Here is an 11101-nt window from a genome sequence, read left to right as displayed (position 1 = left end):
TAAAAAAGAAATTACTTTAAGAACAGATTGTGAAGCAATAGTAAGTTTTGTTAATAAAATGAAATTAGAAAATAAAAGAAGTAATAGAAGAAGATGGTTAAATTTTATAGATAGAATTACTAAGACTGGATTAGTAATTAATTTTGAACATATTAAAGGTAGTGATAATCAGATAGCAGATATTTTAAGTAGAATAATTAAAAATAAAGAATATGACTGATTATTTCTTGCAGATGCAAAGACCAAGAGGCCCTAGGTCAGGATTGCCAATTGTTGGTAGTTCAAGTTCTCAGACAAATATACTACAAACTCATGATAAGTTAAGATTTGGTAATATAGAATTACTTTGTTTTCCAAACAGTAATATTAGTTTTAAGACACTTTCTCATATCTCAGTTACTAAATCAGAAAAATGTATTTTAGACAATTTATGGATATCTTACAATAAGAATCCAAAAGATCAAAAATATTTTTTAGCATGTTTAAATGCTCTTTCAGAACACTTTAGTCAAGATCATAAAAAATTTAAGTGTTATGTTGTTTTACAAGGTAGACTTCCAGGAATTTATCATACCTGGTTAGAAGTTTCAGATTGTATAAAAAATTTTCCAAATCCTCTTTATAAAGGATTTTATTCAATTTCAGAAGTATTAGAAGAATGTAGAAAATTTTTAGGAATTAATTATTTTGTTGCCCCTTCTTTAAAGAATGTTTCAGATCAGCCTTTAGATTATGCTTCTAAATTTTGTGAACATTGTGAATATACGACTAAGAATTTTAAAATTTTAAATGAGTCCAATCAGTCTTTACAACAAGAAAAATTAGTTTTACAAAAGAAAATTTCTGAATTAGAACAAGAAATTATTAATTTAAAGATTTCAAATCCAATTGTTCAGATACAATCAGGTACTATAGAACCAAAGAAGTCTATAGCTAGTCCAGCTCAAACGGAAGCTGGTAAAGACTTATCAAATCCGTTTATGGTTCTGGGCTTACCAAAAGCTCAACAGACTCAGGAGACTGTTGATTCTCTTACTCAACAGGCCGAAAATCCTGTTACAAAAAATAAAAATATTTCTGAAGACCAGACACAGCAGACTGGAAATTCTGCTACTAGACTTATAAGTCCAATAGACCTTAAACAGAAAAGCCCAATCAATTTTCCGGAATCATTTCAATCAGCTCAAGATCCAGAACAGATTTCTCAATCAGATATTAGAAGAATCAAAGAAATGTTTGATAATATTGAAGAAATACAGCAACAAGTTAAACAAAGTATTACAAAGAAAAAGAAAATACAGATTAAAAAGAAAAAAGGCAAAAAGAAAATTGAACAAGAAAAAGAAAAAGACTTGGAAGACAATAATTCAGAAGAGGATGATAATCCAGAAGGTTGTACTGATGGAGGAGACTCTTTAGACAGCATTGGCAGATATAATTATGAAACAAGATAAGGATTCATTCAGATTTTAGCCTAAAGAAGACATTTGGCAAAAAGTTACGGTGATTTTCAGACTAGACTCAGCCACTTGAAGATTTTTGTCCAGATCTCAAGAAAAGATCAAGAATTATTGTATAAAAAGAAGAATCTTTACTGTTTTCTTTTTGAAAAATTTGTAAAGAATCTTACTGTTTGATAAAGTAAGATTTGATAGTATAGCTTTTTACTGTTTTCTTTTTGACGTTTTGAAAAAAGCAAAGATTCCTTGCTTTTGAAAAACGCTTCCTCTCTCTTTTCTCTCCTATAAAAGGAGACCATTCTTTCATTTGTAAACACACAAGAAAATATATACAATACAAGTTTTGAATTCTCTCAAATATGTTCTAATTTTCTTTCTCTCCCGAAAGGGAAATTCTTAATTGTTCTTATTCTTAGATAGAATAATATCCCACAAAAATATGTTGTTTTAAACTACCGATGGATCATTCCGGTAGGTATGCTTTATAGTTCTAAGATTAATTAATATTAGTTCCAGATCTTTTAAGAACAATTTTTGTTCATAAATTTTTATTTTATAAAAGTTTTATGATTTTTGTAAAGAGTTTTATGTTTCATGCTGAGTATATGATAATAGCATGTTTTAACTCCAAGTTAAAAGTTCAAACTGTTTTTAAAATAAGCCCTGAGTGACCTCTCAAAGCGTAAAGGCCCAGTGAAGAGGCTAGGAGACGCATAGAAGAGGGAAAGGGATCACTGTTTTAAGAATTCTTGTTAAGGAAGTGTCAGTGGTGTCCTTACAAGAATGGAGTTAGGCCCAAATTCATATATCTCAGATGGCATGATTTAAAAAAAAAAATGGGATATTATTTTATTAAAAGAAAAAGACATTTAAATTAAGAAGAGTACTGAGTAGGATTTTTATAATTTATCTTAACAACCTCTTATAACAGCCTTAAAATCCTTGAAAATTTTAAATAAAATCTCTAGAGTAGAAGATAAAGAAAAATTTCCAGATCTTAAGACTACAGAAGCAATAGAAAATATAAATAAAAAATTAAACAATATAGAAAATAAACCAAATCAAGAAATTGAAAATATAATAAATAATTTAGATAAATTAAGTTTATATATATATATATATATATATATATATATATATATATATATATTAATGATTTAAAGTTTTGCTGTCTTTTAAATAAAAATTCAGATTCTGCCTCGTTTTTAAAAATTTATAATTCCTTCATTACTTGGTATTTTTATACAAAACCAGTGGCGTTGGATAGTACATCTGAGAATTCTTAATTGGCTAGTTGTAAATAGCCCCAGGGCTATGGAACAAAGGATTATCCCGGACCTACACCGGGTATTGATGGTGATTTTCAAATCTCGGAGAACAGAATGTGATACGATGACATAAAAATAAAGACACGGAATAGGTTACCTACTCTTAATGGTTTCATAAGTTAGCTATTGAATGAACTTGGAATCATGTCAATCCAATGTCGGTAGAATTTTATATGTTGCATAAAGTAAACTACACTGGGTAGAGTCGTCGTATTCCCAGCTTCTGCCTTGACTTCAAAATTTCCTAACTTGACTGTGGAATTTTCGAATGAAACCAATTGGATTTGATAGACTCATGGATTAGCTACTGAAAAATTTTGAAATCATGTGGTTTTGATGTCCATGGAATTGTACATGTCATTTTAAGTGAACTGCACCGGTTTTACCTTTCAACTGGGTGGGTCGCTGCTGGGTTTTGAGAAATATTTTAATACCTCATATGATGCCGATGGAAGCTAATTTTTTACTATGTCATATTAAGGAGTTTACTACTTCACATTAAAATTTGATGAAGTTTTGAGGTCGATAACTATACAAACGAATTTATTGACACTTACCCTACGAGATAGAAAAAGAAAATAGCTTTGTTTAGTTAGTGTTAGCGGGATTTTGGGAAATATTTTAACGCCTTATATTTCACCGACGGAAGCCAAATTTTGGATATGTTATATTATAAGATTTTCCCTACTTTCCATTAAAATTTTATAAAATTTTGAAATTGATAACTTTGCAACGAGTTTATTTTATAATTTTATAGTAAACTGAATGTTAGGAAAAATATGGTTCTTAAGGAATTTTTTTTTAAAACTAAATGTTTACCTTTCCGTTAAAGGAGTAATTAATTAAATTATTATTTTAAATAATTTCTAAGTCTAATGCTAAGGTACAATGGTTTGAGTGACATTTCCGTCCATGTTGGTCGGGGCGTTACAGCGACAAAAAAAGGCCAAGATCTTCTTCCTTGGTCTTGAGAATGCCAGTAAAATCATGCTTCTTCACATGCTAAAGGCCGAGTTAACTATTTTCTTTTATATATTCGGGAAATAATTGAAATACAAGAATTTATGTATTTATTTATTAATTTAGGTATGTACCTCCTTGGCGCGTTGATTGAATTCGATTCTTGGGTTGTTGTGGAGATTAGTTCAACATCAACCAACACAATATCCGACATCAGAAGAACTGCGTATTGCGATAATTAAGTTTTCGGCATTTGATTTCGGGGGTCATCAGATCTCCCGCAGGGTATGGAAGGATTACTTTGCCAAGGTGTACTTCATGTTCAGTGCATTACTTGATTTAAATTATAAATTAAATTGAACCATAATAGTCATGTCAAATTCCATTTTTCGCTTATCTGAGAAATTTAGTTTCCATTGAAGTGTGAATTTATTATGAAAAAGTTGATGTTGAATATGTGGTACGAGCTACAGAGCTAAAATTAGGCTACTGATTTTATTTTTTTCTCATGCTTATACAAATAAATTGATATGTATATTGTTGTATTTTTCCATATTTTTAAGTAGTATGAATAATTGATTGTTAAGTTACTCGAGTACATGGCTTTTGAATCCTTTATAGTTACATTTGACATTCCATTCAAAAGTTGTGTTATGGAAGATAAGGTTGCCAGTGTAATGTGCTCTTACAGTCAAGTCAAACGCATACCCACCTGCGCAGATCTGAAACTTCTTCGAGAAACTGTACAAGGTGCTTGGTGCCTTAACGGTTACATCATCTCAGACTGTGATTCAGTTGGTGTGTTCTACAATAATCAACATTATACATCAACGCTAGAAGAAGCAGCAATAGATGCAATCAAAGCAGGTACACTTGTGACCATACTTTTTAAGTTGCTTTTCTAGAAAAATAAGCTTTGTTAGAAACTTTGGATTTTATATTATACAGGTTTGGATTTGGATTGTGGGTCATTCCTTGCAATACACAGAGAATGCAATACAAAAGGGGTTACTAAAGGAGGATGATATAATGCTTGCCTTAGCCAATACAGTTGCTGTTCAAATGAGGCTGGGGATGTTTGATGGAGAGCCATCGACGCAGCCATATGGTAACTTGGGTGCAAAAGACGTAAGCACCCCGGCTCGCCTGGAGCTTGCACTTGAAGCCGCTAGACTGGGTATTGTTCTTATAATAAATCACGGCCCTTCACTACCTCTATCTCCTCGACGACAACATATTGTTGCAGTTATCGGGCCTAACTCGGATGTTATTGTCACAATGATTGGCAATTATGCTGGTAAGCGCTACATCCATTTTGCGTTTATATGACATGATTAACCTTCGTAAAATATATTTTGAAAAATATAACAAAGGAATTGTACTCATAGTTCTTGGTTATTATGTAGGTGTTGCTTGTGTATATACAACTCCATTACAAGGAATAGGAAGGTATACTAGGACTATTCATCAGCAGGGTCGTGCCAATGTGGCTTGTGCTAATGAGGCACTCTTTGGAGGAGCGGTTGATACAGCACATCAAGTAGATGCGACTGTTCTAGTTATGGGACTAGACCAGTCAATTGAAGCTGAATTCAGAGATAGAGCTGGCCTCCACCTATCGGGACGTCAACAAGAGCTTGTTAATAAGGTTGCCATGGTGTCAAGAGGTCCGACGATCTTGGTATTAATGAGTGGAGGTCCTATTAATGTATCATTTACCAAAAACGATCCAAAAATTAGTGCAATTGTTTGGGCTGGCTATCCCGGCCAAGCAGGAGGAGCCCCAATAGAACGCATAATCCGAGTGGAAAGTTACCAATTAAATGGTAACCACAGGAATACCTAAACAACTTGCCAATGACTGCAATGGATATGCCAATAACTGATATCCTATTTGTTGGGATACAAGCTGATGATTAGTAAACCTATAATCTAACACTGTAAAATTAAGTGCTCAAAATAATATCGAAAAACAGATAGAACATCAGAGTTGGTGACCCAGTTCGGCCAAACGGGGCCTAATCTGGGGGGCTCAGGAACTGAACCCGTTCCACTATGCAAATCGCCGTCCAAGAGAACCAAATTTACATCAACCACTTAGAATACACAAGTTTCGATCATCGATCAACAGATCTACGAAACCAAACATAAATCCTTTTCACAACACTTAACCCTAGCCAACAGTAAACAAAATCGAAAATAGCAGAGGCTCAGAATCACGCCTCGAGTTACTGTAGCATCATGATATTACAAGGGCTAATCTAAAACCAGGATTTAACTGAGAAGTGTATATCAAAGTAAAACCAGAAAGAGGAGAAGAAAATCGCCAGAGAGAGGAAAGGGAAAAATTCTGTAACTCAACCAAAGAAAATGAAAAAGTCTGCCGTCCTTTTTCTCTCTCCAAAAGTCATATTAATTTCCAAGTTAAATCCCAGCCATTGATCCACCAAGATAAATCTCCACCATCCACAAGAAACACAATCTTTGGCACATTTGACCAACCAATTAGATTGCAGCCAAGTCAATTGTCAAGAATGGCATTAATTTGGAGATGTTTTGAGAAACACACTTTCACTATTCGGAACGCATAATCCGGGTGGAAAGTTACCAATTACATGGTAACCACAGGAATACCTAAACAACTTGCCAATGACTGCAATGGATATGCCAATAGCTGATATCCTATTCGGAACGCATAATCCGGGTGGAAAGTTACCAATTACATGGTACCCACAGGAATACCTAAACAACTTGCCAATGACTGCAATGGATATGCAATCAGATCCTTCAAGGGCTATCCGGTGAGGACTTACTGGTTCTACAAAGGACATGTGGTGTATCCATTTGGGAACGAATTGAGCTACACAAACTTTGTTCACACAACTGCAGATGTTCCAACGGTTGTTTTAGTCACTATTCACGGGCGCCACCATACCAACACCACCATTACTAGATAGGCCATTCAAGTTACACATGCAAAATATAATAGGCTCTCCATTAGTTTTTATGTTGATGTGAGAAATATGGGATCTCGAGATGGCACACACACGTTACTTGTATATTCATCGCCTCCTGGAGGACACTGGGCACCACACAAACAAACGGTTCCATTTGTGAACGTGTACGTGCCCGCGAGGGGACAACAACAAGTTTCTGTCAAGATTCATGTGTGTAAGTACCTTAGTGTTGTCGATATGGCTGGAATTCAAAGGATTCCTATGGGTGAACATGCTAGGCATGCTGTTTCACTTGAAGCTGCAACTCTAGGGGTGATCAAATCCTGATTGTTTCCATACGGGGTTGGCATGTAAAATGTATGGCTTGTGTCTGCTCCTCCTCCAAAATGCATTCAACAATATTCTTACCCAAATTGAATACAGGATACATTTCATTATTCATCAAGGAAATGTGGAAGTTGTTTGATTTATGATCAGAAATACTAGTTTTATAAGGGAATTCTTTCCCTTTTGCATTTAAAATTATGGCTTTCGTGTCATTGGCTAATATAAAATGTTTATTTGAAAATTATATGATCTCTGGACACTCTCTTCATCTCGGAGATGAATTGAAGCAACGGTATAGCGCTTGTTCAGTAGTGATTATAAGAATTGATTTTTTGATCGTTAGAGAGAAAATTGAATTTCACCCGTGAGAGAAGAAGTCAAACACGATGACTAACTTAAGGAAGTAAAAATCAAAAAATTGGTTTTTTGAGTGAAAAAAGCATAACCAAACATGCACGTAGGTTTCATGAACATTGAAAGTTGTGCCCTATTTAAATTTCTAATAATTGAAAGTTGAATTCACTGACATCAAATGAGTGTCTTCTTGTCACCTGGCCATTTAGAGTTCAAGTAAACATATTCTGTTAAGAGAGGACATGGGTCAACAATTTAAAAGATCAAGGACTTGACTGCAACAAATGGTAGGTTAGGACTTCGGTCCTTGGTGAAATTTACCTCTTTTTTCGACCTTTAAAAAGTTGGAATTTTTCCCTTATATTACCAACAAATTACTCCCATATCCAGATCCACCCCCAATTTTATACCTAATACATGTATAAATATTAATATTTATATTTCTATCCAAATCCGTCCAAGAATCTGTGTTTTTCCACATTATATTTAATTCAATCAGGTATATATTTAGAGTTTTATCTATTTATCAATTTTGCTGTACGATTCCTTAAGTCAGTGTTTTTCCACGTTATGATTTATTCAATCACGTATATATCCAGAGTTTTATCTATTCATCAATTTTGTTGGATGATTTTTTTTTTCTTCTAATAAATATACGCATTTCTCCCCTTTTTTTTTTTTTTTTAAATTTATTTTACAGTTTTGACACCTCTTTCCTTTCAGTTTCAGGCTAGACTCTTGAATGTTTTTATAATTTTATTAGATAATTTGATTAAGGCTTATTAGTTTTTAGTGAATAGTTAACTAATTTCAAGTTTTGAATTTCTACTGTAAATTGAATTTGCTGGATGTTGAAATTTTTAGTGTACTTGGATTTTCTTGATTATGAAGTATAGTCATCTGTGCATTCAAATTGTCTGGACCAAGAACTGAGATACAGACTGAAATCCATTGGATGAATGTTGAAGTTTATTGTTTTTAATTGCTTTTTCAATTTAATCAGTGAACCAACTTCACCTTAAAATTTAATGTGTTATTTTGAAAATAAATAAATAAATTGAATTTCACCACATGTATTAATATTTGCCTATCATTAGTGTCAAATTGTTATTTACTTTGTCTATTTTGACAAGTACTTCCATCCATACTCAATTAATTGCAATTTTCTCAGCAAAAATGAGCTATTTGATATATATTGGTTTATAATTAATTATGATCTAAAACCATAGGAAGAGAGAATTGAAGAAAAAACTACATGGGAAATGCTAAGCCCCCATTCGAGCTCCATTATTTCTCATTACATTAAATTAAAATTTTCTCTCTCCTACTTTTAACCACGCAATCTTCAATAAAATAATATTACACGTAAATAAAAAACTTTTCAACCACTCATTTTTCAAAAAAATACTATTCATCTCATTATAATCTACAAATAATGGGGCTCAGATGGCCCCTAAGTAAGGAGTAAAAATAGCAGAGACATGATATTATATTCCTTTTTGTTTTTAGCTAATTTTGTGAATTAAATAATGACCAAAAAAAAATCATAAAGGATAGTTCACAAATTGACACACGAATTTAGCTGTTGGTTAACATCATCGTCAGTCAGCTATCAATTGTTGTAGCACTATTGTATGGATATATGCAGCCATGCTCCATTTTATTATCAAGTTACGGTGTCCTAATAATTTGTAAAATTTGGCAAACACTTTTTTTTTCTTTCTTCCCCGATGAGCAGTGTTGACTAACCCTTATTAGGGCTCACTAAACTATAGAATAAAATGCCAAGCCCCTGCTTGAGCACCATATCTTGAAAGTAGGATTTGTAAAAAGTGAATTTTTTTAAGAACCTATTATTAAAAGGCAGGGAACTCGAACAGGAGCAAAATAACTTCCTTGCTACTATTTTTAATGTTTTTTGCTTTGACCTATGTTGCAAACTTTAGTTCGAATTCTGGAAGCAACAACTTTATTTTGGAAACTCTTCTTCTAGCGTTATTTGCTTTATTTCTCTCTTTATAGGAGAAATAGGTACACACTAACACCCTTATTTTCATATATAATTTTTTTTTTTTTTTTGGGTATTGTCATATTGAAGGTCGAAAGTGAAGCCACAGCATCTTTCTGAAGCTGTATTTGTTTGGTTTGTAATTGCTGCTGTAATCTCAGTAGCCTTTCTCGTCAAGAGTGAAAAATTATTTGAGGTAAAAATAGTCCAGAGTTTTCTTCAATCGTATATTGTTTTGATATTGATGTGGTAATACGCTGTAGTTCTAGTACATGCATTTATCGATCATAATGCAAGTTACAAAGAGGGAAATAATGTTAATTATTATACCAATGAGAAACACCATTCTCCAAGTTTGTGAGTGAATATTCTGTTCTCAAACTGAAAATTGTTCTTCGCAGAATTGAAAAGAATAGGAGCATTAAAGCTTAAAGAGGTTTATTTCAGTAACATGCACATATGGTAATGTAATATTAATATCATTATTCATTATTACATTACCTTGCTTATATGGAACAGCTCATCGAAGATTTCAGCAAGTGGGAGACATCGATGGCTAAGATGTTCAAGGTTGCTGCTGTTCTTTTTGGTATGTTCATTTAACTTGGCTATAATCCTTATGTTCGACATGGTTGTTTTTAAATTATTTTGAATTGCACCATCTACTTTGCAGAAGTAATTGTGCAGATAGTTACAATCGGTGTGACCTCCTCTCTTACGCGCAATATGGCTCCTCCCAAGAGGGCTTCCTAATCTTCCCTGCAATTTAACATTAAGAGACATCTGTTACGGCTAAATGAAAAGTCTTTTTCCTACACCCTTGTACTTTTAGAGTTATCTGCTGGCTTTAACTTTGTACAAATATCACAAGCATTTGATAAAAATAAGTTATCGATAATTGAGTAATACTAATCAATTATTTGAAACGTGTGAATAAAAAGTTGCTTGTGTTTATAAACATGACTAAAAGCGAATCCAAGAGTTTGAGTCAAGACGGGTGGCCGTTCACCATTTATCGTCAATCGCAATAAAATGTTAAGAGTCCGTTTAATATCCATTTTTTGCAAAAAAAAAAAAATGCATTTTGGAATAGTTATTTGATGGAGAATGCTTGGTTAAAATAAAGAAAAGTTTTGAATTTGCATATAATATTATTTTATTGAAGAACGTGTGAATGAAAAAAAAAAAAAAAATGTATTTTAAAAAAAAAAAAAAAAAAAAAAAGGAGTCGAACAAGGCCTAAAATTTAAACAAAACAATTATTTTGCTCAAATTGAACATATATAATTATGTTATAAGAATAAATAGGATTCATCAAATGGTATTGTTGTCAAGTTCTGTATAATTCAAAGGAAGAGCGTGGATTCGAATCTTTGCAATTATTTTTGCATTAAAACAATTAAAACTTAACAAATAATATTTTGTTAAATTTAGTGACACAACTCAAGAAGTACCATAAAGATTAAATTTACAGCAACCCTTGCAAGCGGTCACGGGTTTGAATTTCCTTTGTCCCCCTCCCTATTGAATTTTGATAAAAATTGTAGAATAAAAATAAAACACAACAAATTCATTGGTAAATGATTCGAACTCGAGTTTTCAAATATATACATGCAAGCTCTAACCAGGTGAGCTGCAAGAGAATTTTGAAAATGAAATGAGTCACAAGTGATATAACGTATAAAAAAAAATTTCTCCAGTGGTTTT

The 11101-nt window shown here is 32.7% G+C and overlaps 1 pseudogene; it reads left to right on the top strand.

Moving 5' to 3' along the window:
- Positions 1 to 980: 980 nt before the first annotated feature.
- LOC111408475 lies at positions 981 to 7236 on the top strand (annotated as a pseudogene).
- The last annotated feature ends 3865 nt before the right edge of the window (positions 7237 to 11101 follow it).

This window comes from Olea europaea, chromosome 13 (assembly GCF_002742605.1).
Source record: "Olea europaea var. sylvestris chromosome 13, O_europaea_v1, whole genome shotgun sequence".
NCBI classification, from domain to species: domain Eukaryota; kingdom Viridiplantae; phylum Streptophyta; class Magnoliopsida; order Lamiales; family Oleaceae; genus Olea; species Olea europaea.
Note: the sequence above shows the minus strand (reverse complement) of the source record. Positions and strands in the feature narration are given on the sequence as shown.